The 14,296-nt window shown below is 44.7% G+C and overlaps 1 long non-coding RNA gene across 1 annotated transcript in view; it reads right to left on the bottom strand.

Annotated features, from left to right (window-relative positions):
• Positions 1 to 1,128: 1,128 nt before the first annotated feature.
• Positions 1,129 to 14,296, bottom strand: part of LOC139706288 (uncharacterized) — a 47,630-nt gene continuing 34,462 nt past the window's right edge. Inside the window, exon 2 of the long non-coding RNA XR_011707897.1 lies at positions 1,129 to 1,381. This is a non-coding gene — a long non-coding RNA (uncharacterized lncRNA). The remainder of the gene's footprint in view (positions 1,382 to 14,296) is intronic.

Raw genomic sequence — 14,296 nt, 5'->3', positions numbered from 1 at the left:
AGGGCTTTCCAGGACTCTGGCTTGACCAGTCTCCTCCGCTGGGTGGAGCAGACTGTGCACTTTGTGTGTGGACCATGTTAAGGGAAATAATTGGCCTGAATAACATGTGATATTTTGGGGGCAATAAAAGATACAAATAGGATAATCCATAATAAAAAAAAAAAAAAACTAAACTATCCACAGATGTATTGGACTTAAGGACACAGAATGGCAATGCTGAGAGAAGCCTTCGTGATGAGCAAGGCCACATCTTATTCTGTAAATAAGGATGTGAAGTCCATAGCACCCAGAAACTGCACCCTATTCATGATCCTGCTGGGCAGCAAAACCAAGACTAGACTTCCAAACTTGACTTCTGACAAGTTTTTTATTATGGCACTGGAATGGATTTTTATACCATGCCTACCATATTTTACTCAGCCCTACTTGTTCCTCCATTTCTTTGGTTGGATGTTAGTAACTTTTTCCCAGACTTCATCCAGGATCCTTATAGTGCAAAGTCGTTGCTCAGGGCTGAGCAGGAACAAGGCCTCATGGAGACTGGGCACTGGCTGGGTCCTGGAGTGACAGGCAGGGCAGCCATGGGGACATGGAGACACTGAGGGGCACACCAAGACAGACTGACTTCCCAACACTGCTGGCCCCAAACAGCTGCCAGGGCAATGAGATAAGCCACTCACCCTTCAGTGAAGAGAATGCCAAGGAAAGGAAATAGGTCAGGCAGCACCATTAGTGAAGAGTTACTCCTGCTACCAGAAAATAAGGCTAATGGAAGACAGAGCTTCTTTGTCTAAGTTCCAGGTACAGCAAGCAGAGCAGACACTTGGAGAAGGGCTTCTGCAAAAGTCCCACGCTCCTCAGGTTAGAGGAAATAGCCACTGTTTCCTTTCCAGATTTCCAAATTCATTTCCCAGTGTGTCATTGTGAGAAGTCAGTATCATGGAGAAAGAAATTCCCAGCTCCCACAATCTACCCAGACCCAACACTGGTAATACAGAATTCCCAGAAAAGAGTTTTAAAACAACAACAACAACAGAAGCACTCTCCTTGTTTGGCTTTCCAGGTCAAAGTTAGGTTAATATTTCCCAACTCACCACCAGAACTGGAGAAAATTGAGCAAGAAGGATATCAATATGGATTTTGCTTTTATTGTTTTTTAGCTCTACCATTAGCAATTTTTGGATCTTGGGACAATTCCAGTGGATGGAGATCAGAAAATGAAGATTGTTGGTATGTAGCTTGCTCTTGATATTTTAGAGGAGAATGGTATGAATGTTCACTCAGACCACAGCTCCACAAGCTTCTTCTACCAGGTGCAGAAGCGAGTTCACCCAGGAAGCAGGCTGAACAGATTACAGATTGTGACATGCAGCTACCTCATCTAGAAAAAAACACCAGAGAACAAAAATGTCTCAGCATTTGACGAAAAGAGAAGCAGTTATAAAAATTTCCCCACACTCAAGCCATAATGGAAGAGGCTGGATCCCAATCCAGAGTTCCTGATGTCAAGTGCCCTAACCCATGTGTGTATACTTAATATCTTATCTCTCTTCCTCACAAAACTAGGGGGGGAAACCACCCCACGACCCAGCTATCCCTCCCCTTGGCATTTATCCAAAAGATCTAAAATCAGCATACTACAGAGATACAGGCACGTCAGTGTTTACAGCAGCAAAATCCACAAGAGCCACGTTATGGAATCAACCCAGAGGCCCGGAATAGATCAAGAAAATGTGGTATACACACAATGGAGTTTGACTCAGCCATAAAGAAGAATGAAATAATGGCATTTACTGGTAAATGAACAGAAATGGAGAAAATCATGCTGAGTGAAATAAGCCAGACTCAGTGAAGGACTGAATGTTTTCTCTCATAGGTGGAAGTTAGAGCAAAATAACAGAAAGAAGGGGGGGACAATATATCATAAAGATAGGGAAGATCAGTGAGTAGAAGGGGAACAGAGGGAGGGAGGGAGAGAGCGGGATATGGGATGCCATATACATATATAAAGGGCCAAAGGGGGTCCCACCTTTGGGTAAATGTAGAAGGTGCCAATCAAAAATAAATGAATAGGGGAAAGGAGGAGGCAAGGGGGTAGGGATGATGGTGGAATGAGTTAGACATTTATGAAGACACGAGTGGTGTGAAGATACCTTGTGTACAATCAGTGACTTGAAAAGTCGTGCTCTGTGTGTGTAATATGACCTGAATCACATTCTGCCATCGTGTATAACAAATTAGAATAAATAAATAATTTATTTAAAAAAGAAATGAATAAAGGAGTGAAAGGAAGATGAGTGGAGGAGGGAGAAAAGAGAGGAGGAGGGGAGGACAGGGTGGGGGACCCCCACTCCCTGAAATCAAATTCCTTCCATGTGTGATTTTGTCAAAACGAACCCAAATACTATGTATAATTATAATGCTCCAATAAAAAAATAAAACTAAACAAATCTTACTTCTTACTTTTCTTTCCCTTACTGAGATTTGAAGAGCTGAGCATAAAAGGTTTTTGAATGTAACATATGAGGGAAATTCATCATTTCAATTGTCCGCACACTCTACTCCCAAATTCTTATTGATAACATAGCGGTGGCTGTATATTATCTTTTGGTTCTCTCATGGGGGAAAACAACCTAACTTTTGGAAATTAAAAAATATGAGTTTAGCATATATTTTTAGGGGGCAGGATGAAACTAATAGTTTTACCTATCTTTGTCTTAGAATCAAAAGGAACAAACCTCAAGTGGAAAAGCCAATCCTACCCTCCAATCATATAAACCCAGCCTTGCATGTCGAGACCTATAAAACACAAAGAAAGGCACATGGAGGTCAGGGAAAGACCCCTGTTCACCAGATCTTCATGTTTTAGGTCACTCCAAGGTTTGGGGGGGGGGGGGAATGAATGAATATAAAAGTTTTTGGAAGAATAGCTTTTTAAAAATTCAAAATCATGATATTCTTTCTTCTCCCAAGAAAAGCAATCTGCAGATAATTAAGACGTGAGCAGAATGGCGAGCGCTCCAGATCCTATCAGCGTGCAATAATTAGCACTCAGACTCAAAGTCATGAAGCGATCCCTTTGCCATGTGATTCAGAAGCCCTGGCTCTCTATTTTCAGATTAAAATAAAGACCAAGTGACTAAGCTTCAACCACGTCTGAATGTTTGTGGGCCACTTTCCCCACAACCAACAACCTTACTTAAACTCCCAACTTCTAAACTGCTAGAGCCATGGAAACATTCAAGATGACGTTCCTTCACCAAACCTCAGCTTCCCTCCTGCTTCTGCCCCGGGCCAACCTACTCACTCCACGGCCAGCACCAGCACCCTGCTCAGCTACTCCCTCGGACCTCTGTACCTGCACCCAACGCCTTCGACCATGAGAAAACCAGAGCCCACAGAGAACTCTGCCACTGGCACACGCTCCTAGTTCACTGAGGGCAATTACGCAACCTCAGATTTTTAGCCTTGATCTAAAAATCTGCCATGGGAAGGCTGTGTCTGGGTAGCTCAGTCTGCATGGGGCAGTTCCTGGCCTCCAAGTGCGCATGTGTGCACACACACTACCCCCCTGCTGTGCCACACAGGGAAAATACACACTAAGTTTCAAATAAGCTAAGCAAGTATTAAACAATCAAGGTATTGCTTTGCTACTGGCAGAAGTAAAAGGCAGCTATTTATTACAAACATATTACCAACAAAATATTTTGTGTGGAAATAAAAAAATAATAGCTACTCGTTTTTCCTCTTACAGTCTATTGTCATGTATACCTATGAAGAACAAATTTAAAAATTTTTAAAAATAATTTGGTATTTATCAATCACTAGGGATTGCATACTATACATGGACCATCTTATATAATCTCCATAAATACAAATTTGTAATTCCACTTTTACAGAAAATAAATGAGGTCATGAGAAGCTGAGTCAGTTAGCCAGGGCCAATTAGTAATAGCATCAGAATTCACACCCAGAGCCACCACCTCGCTGTCCCTGCTAGTCTCGGGGTGCTGCCTGACCACCAGCCCCTTATAACAGTCAGACCTGGTCTGGCTACTGACCTGCCGAAGGAACTCAAATTATTATCGGTTTACCTAATAAAACTATGCAAAGTGCAAAATATTTTTATGCCAAAATGCCTTTGTTGGTAGGTACCATTAATGCTCTTTTTTCGTTATCTCCAGCATGTAAAAAGCACGCACCTGTGACATTTAAACAACGTAGGGCCTTCTGTGTGTGGTCTTCACCAGCTCCAACCTCCTTCTGCTGGCTCCTTAACTTGCCACTGCCTTTCAGTCAAAATCGCAGCAGCCAATGTCCGCACTGAGAGCACTGTTAAGGTTTAGGAGACACTGACCCTGGGGTAGAGAGAACTACTGCTCTACTCTAGCTCTTTCACTGTCCCAGGAAAAGTCATAGTTTTACTTTGGCAACCTCTTTAATTGAGGTTCTAATTGAGATTCTTGGGACTTTCATAATCTTAATCTGATTTCTCCAGATAGAAAGATTATAGAATTTCCAAAGAAATCTGGATCAATAGTGTAAGGTTTTAAAATGACTAAGAGATTGGTGTCAGCGCACCAGCGCTTTGCAGAAGGCCAGCGACATCAATCAGATGATGATTTGCTGTATACTAACTTGTGCTGCTAAATTCTCCAGAAGGGCTGGCCTGTCTGTTCCTCCGGCACAGTCCCCAGCCCACCTTGACTCCACCTGTCAACATGGAGCCTACACAGAGAAGAGCCGGGTCCCCTCTTTCTTCAGTGCACCTCGCTGGCAAGCCCCAAGAGCTGCCTGCAAGAGTCTGGTGAGATTCTGGGTCCAGTCTCGTGACCTCACCTGACCCTGCCTCTGTGAACATTGCTCATCTCCTGGAAAGGGGTGTGTTTCCAAGCCTCTCCCACATCAGCAGTAGAAAGGAATTTGCAGGCTCTGAGAGCTAAGTGACCTGGATAGAAGAAGCTCTGGGAGGGAGGTGACACTGAGGGGAGGAAGTGCAATGAGGTCCTCCCACTTTGCCAAGCTCCCATCCCTCTCTGGCTAGGCAGTGTCAGAGAAGGCCAACAGGCCGTGGAGCTAAGTGGGAGTACTGCCCTACCCTTGGCCTTCTGGCTGGGAAAGGCCAACGTCTCTGCAGCACCCACACCCCACAGGGATCCTGGGGAGAGGCATGGACTTGCCTGACTATGGCGGCCATGCCAGCCACTCCAGGTGTCCCCGTATCCCCCTCAGAAGATGGACATGTACTCTGACCAACATGGGGTCAGTGGGGGTGGATGAAAGTCCATACAGTGACTTTCCAATGACAATCAGAGCTCTTGGGGCTGCTTTCTAGAGGTCAGTGGGGGGAAGTCTGGGAAAAGAGGAAAACCCGAATGTTTTCTTCCAGCACCACAATTTCAGCCCTCCTGCCGGGCTGTGCAGAGGGACAAAGTGGTGTACCTGTGGGGGACCACTCTCCAGGCCAGGGGAGCACTCTCCAGGCCAGGGGCACACACTCCAGGCGAGGGGAGCACACTCCAGGCCAGGGGAGCACTCTCCAGGCCCCCAGGGGCGCACACTCCAGGCCAAGGGAGCACTCTCCAGGCCAGGGGAGCACTCTCTAGGCCAGGGGAGCACTCTCAGGCCTGGGGATCACTCACCAGGCCAGGGGCGCACACTCCAGGCCAAGGGCGCACACTCCAGTCCAGGGGAGCACTCTCCAGGCCAGGGAGCACTCCTGCCTGTGGGAACATAGGTGGGCTGCAGTGAACAGCAGGGAGGCTGGGATACTGGAAGCCCAGCTCACAGGCCTGTGATTAAATGTGAACTTGCTAGTGGCCCTCCTCACACAAGGCGAAGAGTCAATGTTTGATAGACTGGGACCCATGCCAGACTCCAGCTCAGTGGCCTCCCCACAGGGGACTAGTTCAAAGAAATGAGATGTAGCAAAACAATTTGTGCCAGCTGCAAGAAAGCCACAGCTCACAGGTCAGACGTTGGAGCCGTCCTCTGGGTGTCTGGACACAGCAGGCTGGCTCCTCCCCAGGGACTTGACATTGTAGAGTTTCACTGATCATCCTGTCCACTAGGCAGAGTTGAAGGTGGGCCTCTTCTGGACTTTAGGTCCTCAGCATTGAATATGCTGGGTCCCTACTGTCAAATGCAGTGGCTCTTGAGCCCTTGAAATCTGTCAATCCAAATTGAGACACACCACAAGTTCAAAATGCACAGTGGATCTCAAAACTCAGCATGGAAAATAAAGCAAACATCTCATTCATTCTTTGATTCATACAATATTGAAATATTTTGATATAATAGGTTAAATAAGTAAATTGTATTGGTAAAATGGATTTACCAGTTTCTCTCTTTGTTTAATTATACCTGTGGCTTGCACTGTATTTATATTGGACTGCACCATTCCAAGAATCCCATAAATGCTGTTGAAGGAAAGAATGGAAACTAATAATAAAAAAGCTGAATTAACATTAGCATCAATGCTTTCAAAGTCAATATAGAACTAGTCTTAGAAATGTTGTAAAATAAGTGAGGCAAATCTTTTTTTGAAATAACTTCTGAATCTGGTGCTATGTTTTATTCTGAGTCATATGCTGTGAGAAAATGCTCACTAATCACCCAGGCCTCTTAAAAAATGAGACAGCAACAGACTCTGAGCCAGGCCACACCACAGAGGCCAAACTCAGCCATCAGGACTGGGTTAAGAACAACCAGCTCACACATTGTAAGAAATTGTCAGAGATGAAACAACCAGTCAACAAATTTCCAAGCTTTCTTCATCCTAAACAACACTGTACCCTCAGTTCAACTGATTGCTTTGAATATATTCTTTTAAATTGTTTTTTAAAATGCATAGCTTTCTACCATTTTTTTTTTTTTTTTGGTATCAGGGATTAAGCCCAGGGGTACTTAACCACTGAGCCACATCCCCAGCCCTTTTTATTTTTTATTTTGAGTCGGGGTCTTGATAAGTTGCTGAAGGACTCACTAGGTTGGGGAAGCTGGCTTTGAACTTATGATCCTCCTGCCTCAGCCTCCCAAGCCATCTTACCTGGCCTCTACCAAATATTTAAAACATGACTAACTTCAATCCTTATTAAAGTGTTCAAAAAAACTGAAGAGCAGAGAATACTTCCTAACTCATCCTTTGATGCTAGTATTACTCTGATAAAAAAAATCAGACCAAGACACTACTAGAACTGAAAACCACAGACAATATCCCCGAAGAGCACTGAAGCAAAGTTCTGATAAAATACTAACAGACTGAGTTCAGCAGCATATGAAATAGATTGTACATCACAACCAAGTGGAATTAATTCCTGGAGTGCAAGGATGGTTCGATGTACAAAATCAATTAATGTCACATGAGGAATTAGCATAATAAAGGAAAAAGACACACGGTCATGTCAAGTGATGCAGAAAAAGCACCTGACAAAATTTCACAACCGTTCATGAAGAAAACACTCAACAAACTAGGAAGAGAGGGAATTATCTCCACATAGTAAAAATCATGTATGAAAAACCCACCATGAACATCAGGCTCAATGACGAAAGACTAAAATCCTTCCCTCTAAGATAAGGAACAAGGCAAGGATGTCTGCCTTCACCACTTTATTCCATATGGTACCGGAAGGTTGGGGCAAGAAGGGGACAAAAGGCATCCAAACAGAAAAGAAAGAAAATTATGTTTGTTTGCAGATGTCATGATCTCATATTTAGAGACCCCAAATATTACACACACACACACACACACACATCCACATGATCTTTTACATTAATAAATAAATTCATCAAAACAGCAAGACATAAAGTCAAAATAAAAGTTAGTTCAAGGCTGGGGTTGTAGCTCAGTGGCAGAGCACTTGCCTACCACATGTGAGGCACTGGATTTGATCCTCAGCCCCACATAAAAATAAATAAATAAAGTAAACATATTGTGCCCATCTACATGTGAAAATATTTTTAAAATAGCTGCATTTCTGACTTGGACAATAAACAATTTCAAAAGGAAATACAAGTAGAATCCCATTTATAATAGTATATCATAAATAAAGAAATACTGGGGATTTGATCAGAGGTAAAAGATACAATGAAAACTACAAAACATTGATAAAATAAATTAAATACATAAACAAATGGAAATGCATCCCATATTCATGGATTGGAAAATTTAACCTTATTAAGAGATCAAGGTGATCAACAGATTCAATGCAATCCATATCAAAATCCCAATGACAATTTTTGCAGAAATGAAAAAGCCCACACTAAAATTTATATAGAATCTCAAAGAACCACAAAATAGTCTAAACAACCCTGATATAGAAAAACATATCTAGAGGTCCCACAGTTGCTGATTTCAAAACTTACACAAAGCTATAGTCATCAAACTAGTGTGATATTGGGAAAATACAGACATATACACGACTAGAACTGAATAGAGAGTACAGGGAAAAAATCCTCCCATATATGGCCAAATGAATCTTGATGGGGCGTCAAGACTCTTCAACAGGGAAAGGAGGATCTTTTCAACAAATGGTGCCGAGAAGACTGGATGTCCACATGCAAAAGAATGAAGTTGTGCTCTCATTTAACAGCACATAAAAAAAAAATAACTCAAAATGGATCAAAGACCTAAAAACAGATCTAAAACTACCAAATTCTGAAGAGGTAACAACTGACGGCAAAACCTTCATGATGTCAAATGTGGCAGTGGTTTCTTGGCTATGACACCAAAGCCATGGTAACAACAAAAAAAATAAACAAAAGGAACTGCATGAACACTTTTAAAACTTTGTGCATCCGATGACACAAGCAAAGGGGTAAAAATGGAACCCAAGGAATGAAAGACAATGTTCGTAAATCGTGTATACCATAAGGAATTAATATTCAAAATAAATGAAACACCTAAAATTCTACAACAAATCAAACAACCTGAATAAAAATGGCAAAGGGTAAAAGAATTTGAATATATATTTCTCAAAGGACAGATGAGCAGATGCCCCAAATCACTAATTATTAGGTAATACAAAGCAAAACTACAATGAGATACTACTTGATTGATACCCGTAAGTATGGTCACTATTTCAACAACAACAACAAGAAAAGCTGGAAAATAAATGCTGGTGAAAATATGGGAAACTGAACCACTTGTGCACCACTAGTGGGGATGTGAAATGGATCAGCCACTGTGGAAACCAGTATGGCGGTCCCCCAGTGCAAATGGAATTTCCATATTATTCACCCTTTTCACTCTGGAAACACTTAAAAGAACTGAAAACAGAACCTTGAAGACCTATTTGTATCCCCGTGATTCCAGGAGGATTTTTCACAAATACTAAAATGTGGAAGTAAATCAGGAGTCTGTCGGGGGATGGGTGGATGGGCCAACTGTGGCATGTCCACATAATAGAATATTGGTCTCCCTCAAAAAGGGAGAAAATTCGGACACAGTCTGTAACACGGATGAACCCTGAAGACATTCTGTGAACAAAATAGGCCCTTCACAGGAGGACTCACCCAGGTGCCTAGGGTAGTCGGTCGAGTGGTGAGCTGGGGGGCTGCTAGGAGGTGGGAGAGATGGTTGGTGTTCCAGGGTCTAGAGTTTCGGTTTTCAAAGATCAAACAGTTCTGGAGGTGTTGGGTGGTGAGGGCTGCTCAGCAGGGACAGTACCTAACGTCATGGGGCTGTACACTGAAGATGGCGGAGGGTATGTGTATTTTACCAAAAGAGGGGGAGGGGGAGGGGAGGGGTGGGGGAGAAAGAAGAAGAGAAGAAAATGTGAGGAGAGTAAGAGGGGGAGGTAAGAAGCCAGAGGGGCAGGAGATGGAAGTGGCCTTCAGTCATCCAAGTGGGAATTTGCACATGTGCCTCGTGACTTCCTGCAAATGGCGGTGGAGTGCCACTGCCCTGGGAGTCAGTCGGTCTCTGGGATGACTGCATGCCTTCCGATGCACCTACACCTCTGCATCTGGGCACGGAAACCCGCAGGGAGATCCACAAAACAGACCACGTAGACGGACACACAAAAATGAGGGGTGAGTGTGCACGTTCTGTTTGTGTAAGAATTACCTATTCTTTCAACCCACCTTCCGTATTCTAAGTCCCTCACCAGTCCTCACCCAAGTCCTGGCCAAATCAGGAACAATAAAAACCAGCAAGGCGAACAGCAAGAATAGTCCTTCAGATGCTAAAGTGTCATTGCTACACTGATCTAATAATCATAATATGATTATTAATAACAGTATATATTAATAATTACAACAACAATAATTATCAATAACATAGAGGGCACTGCACAAAGCACATTCAAGGTCACATTTTCCACAGCAACCGCATACTATGAACTCCATTTCTCAGATGAGAACCCTGAAGGAAATAAAATGCCTCGTCCAAGGACACAAGGGAGAAAATCTGTCCTTTCCTGGAGTCCTCTTTTCTACACAACAGAGCAAAAGAGTGACGTGAGAAGAAAAAGAATCAGAATGAAAAAGGAAGGCTTCTTCAGCGCAAGTTCTGCCCTGAGTGACAAACAGCCTTCTCCAGAGCGGACCTCTTTCTAATGGACTTCATGTGCAGGGAAAGCCGCGATACTAGAAGCATCATCGAATCATCTGGTTCTTAACACACAGCTGTGACTGATGCCTGGCGCGACCCAGGTTGCCATCCTAACGCGCACACCCTGGAGCTCGGATTATTAGGCAATTCTGTGAAACGGGACTGAAAACCCTCCGAGGAGCCATGAGCTCCCGCATCTGCTGTACTCATTTCCAAACTCGCCCGGAAACCCAGAAAATCACCTTCAGAGGCATCGCCGGATCCGCGCTTCGCCTCACAGGAGGTGCTCAACTACCCAGCCTCTCAGCAGCCCGGCTCTTCCCTTTCCAGGTATGGGGTTTGTTGCTGAAACTCTCAAACGTCTCCCCTGACAACCAAGCCTTCCTCCAGCTCTGCCCACCACTCATCTCTGCATCCATTTTTAAGAAGGGGAATCAGAGGGCAAATGCCAGGCTGTGACCCCCGTCTGGGCTTGGCCAAGCGGGATGGGTGATTCAGGTGTGTGGAATGGAGGTTTCCATGGCGACGAGACAGCCAGGCAGGCAGGGCCCTTGCAGACTCTTTCCACCAAGGTAACAGAAGCCACTGTGCCACCTGAGGGTCAGCCCAGCTCAGAGCTCCCCAGGGAGGACAAGGACCGGGGTCTGCTTGGCTCCCACTCCCACCCCCAGCCCGGGTTCCTTGGACCATCCATATTGTCTTCTTGGGGAGGGAAAGGATTCTCTAAAGTGAGCTGCTTGGGAGAAAAACTCATTGATGGCTAGAAATGAAGAAGGAAGAAGCTGCTCTAAGACATTTAGCCATATGCCCATGGACACCTGCCACCATCTTCCTATGACACCCTCAGCCTCTTCCCCCTGCACCCATGGCACAGTGACAGTAACTAATAATAAAATACAACAGTGATAACAACACACTGCAATAAAAGTGTCACGAATGTGGTCTTTAGCTTTCTCCTTAGTGTACTGTATTATTTTTGAAACATGGTTGATCACATGTAACAGAGAACTCAGAACTCGAAGCCTCAGGTAAGGGGGACTACAGTATGCCATTATTTTCCCCCTTTCTCTCTCCCCCCTCCCTCCCCACCCCCTCCCTCCCTTATGGTCTCTTAAGTTCCTAATTCCTGTAAGGAATAGCCCTTTCCCAGTATCTCAGCGGGGAGGATCACTTCCCCAAGGAAGCCCAGTCCCTGGCCGACTCCCAGCCTTAGGGTCCTTCCAAGGTGCACGAGGAAGCTCCAGCTTCCCCGTCACAGCAGTCACCGCCCATGACTGCAAAAGCCTCTTCTCTCCATGATCCCCATCCCGCTGGAGGAGGGAACGAGAGGGGTGCCTTGTCTGCCATTGACTTCACTTGGGGAACGGCATCAAGCAGAGGGTCACGGGAGACTAGCCAAAAAATAATGGAGGGGTAAATGAATTCATGAAAGGACAGAGCAGGGCGTGGATGGTGGCTGGAGGGGCAGGACCAATCTCAAACAGCACTGACCACATCTACATCTACATCGTCACGAGCATCGAACGAGAAAACGTTTGGGAAGTTCTCTGGGAGGACTGTAATAAGTCTGTATATAGTAGTGCTTCCCAGCAGGAGGTTAAATTATAAGGAGAAACCTGGAGCTTGGGGCAGCAGCAACGGGATCCACCAAGAGCACTAAGGTCACCAGAGCAGGCTTCCACCCGCAGCACACACGGACTGTGTGCCTGAGAAATAACTATGTCCTGCTCTCGCCCATTTTGGATCCAGACATTCGTGTTATCCACAACTTCTCACTCACATACCTTGTTCATTTCTATCAAATATTACTACAAGCTGAATGTCCCAACTCCAAATGGCTCCAGAAGTGCTCCAGATTTCAGAGTTTTTTAGATTTTGGAATATGTGCACGTCAGCGAAGCATCTCTAATCAGGATTGATCACCATATAATTTAAAATTAGATTTGAAAGTCCCAGGTGCAGGGGCTACTTGGGAGGCCGATCCAGGAGAACTGCCTGAGTCCAGTAGTTTTCAGACCACCCTGGGCAACACAGCAAGGTCCCCTCTCCAAATGGACAAACAAATGTTAAATTATATTTGAATAATGAAAATAAAATCAATACTAATTTAAATAATTACAGATAGCTGTCAAGGGAAATTGAGAATAATCCACATTCTTCAGCTACCTGGTGACAGAGCCTTAGTTCCCTGGATAAAAGGACTTTTCTCTAAACCCTATAACTACGTGTCCTCTGAAAAATGGTGTGTGCGGTTGTTTCCTCCACATTTTACTTTCACAAAAAATGGCTTTTAGGAGTCTGTTCTTCACTGCTTTCTCCATGAGAACACAGTTGTAGGAAGAATGAGCGTCAACCTGCTTCGAGACTTGACCTTTCCAGGAATCCAAAACTCTGTGGCCGTACGACCCACTGCTCGCTCTCCCGTCTCTGTCTCTCTGTCCCCAGCTCTGGCTTAACCACCACCAGCAGACCCAGAGGGCAGCATTTTCTCTCACTCCTTCTGTGCTTTGCATGATGTTCAGAATAGTACCCTCTGCTCAAAGACAACTTGAAAGTTTCAAAAACACAACTCAATGCGAGTTGCCCTCTTAGACTATTTACAAGCACCACAGGAAACAACCCGCCTGTGTGGGATCAGAAGAGAGGGCCAGCGGAATGTCACAAGTCAATACGACATGCATTTCAGATGACATGTGACGCGCTCCTGGTTCAGAGCAAAACAGTCCACAGTGGAGCTGGGACAGGAAGTCAAAGCTGGCAGCAGCCCACTGCTGCAAAGGGGGAAATAAGTGGTGGTAACTCTAAACGAAAGAGAGAAGCCTGAAATGCTCCTATGACCAAACCAGGCAATTAAAACATTAAATGTGAAATCCGAGGCTCTGTAGATTTCCTAATATGGTATAAGTGCTGACTTTCCAAAATGATGTTTTCTCATCTTTTAACATATCAAAGAGCATGCCAAAACCCCAAGGAAACATTTCCATTTTGAAAACAAAAATAAACCACACACATCCATATTCTATTAATATCACTGTCTTGCCCTGAAGACCCTGCGCCCTTAGTCAAAACCCCATTGCATATCTAAATCCTAACGTTATTGAAAACTCCACCCAAGGAAAGCTGGACCTGCGCCGTAGTGAGTTCACTAGGGCAGACCCCGTCCATTGTCCTTACTGGAGACCCAAAGCCATGTCCCCATCATCGACCTGTAAATATGTTCTGCATCTCCAGCAGCAGCATTCCTTGAGAGAGGAAATCTGGCACAGGACAGCACAGGTTCAAGCCAACTCCTCAACATTTAGAGGGACAGGGAGATAGAAGAGTGGAGGCTGGGAATTAAAAGCCCAGAGGAGGTAATGCCCAAGTCCAGGATCCCCAGATCTAGACTATACACCCTTGACCTGCCAACATGAAACAAGAAATCACAGGCACGTGGCAATTTATGTTTAAAGACAGGGGTGAAAAAAAGAATGTGGTGCTCCTCGGCATCAATTCAAACACCTTGGAGCTGTACCCCTGCCAGGCACTGCCTGGGGCGAGGACAGCAGGAGTAAGTGACCTCAGTTCTGCACCCAGAGTGCTTCCATCTTCCAGAGAAAAACAAGCGTGAGAAACAACCACACAAAAGAGCATCACAGGTCACCTGCTCCTTCCTAAAAGGTGAGCCACGCAACTAACAGGATCCCTCCAACCGCAAAGCCTGCAAGGACAGCTGTAGGCTTTTATGTTCTGAGTTGCGGGCTC

This window comes from Marmota flaviventris, chromosome 6 (genome assembly GCF_047511675.1).
Source record: "Marmota flaviventris isolate mMarFla1 chromosome 6, mMarFla1.hap1, whole genome shotgun sequence".
NCBI classification, from domain to species: domain Eukaryota; kingdom Metazoa; phylum Chordata; class Mammalia; order Rodentia; family Sciuridae; genus Marmota; species Marmota flaviventris.
This window is presented reverse-complemented; position numbering and strand designations above follow the sequence as displayed.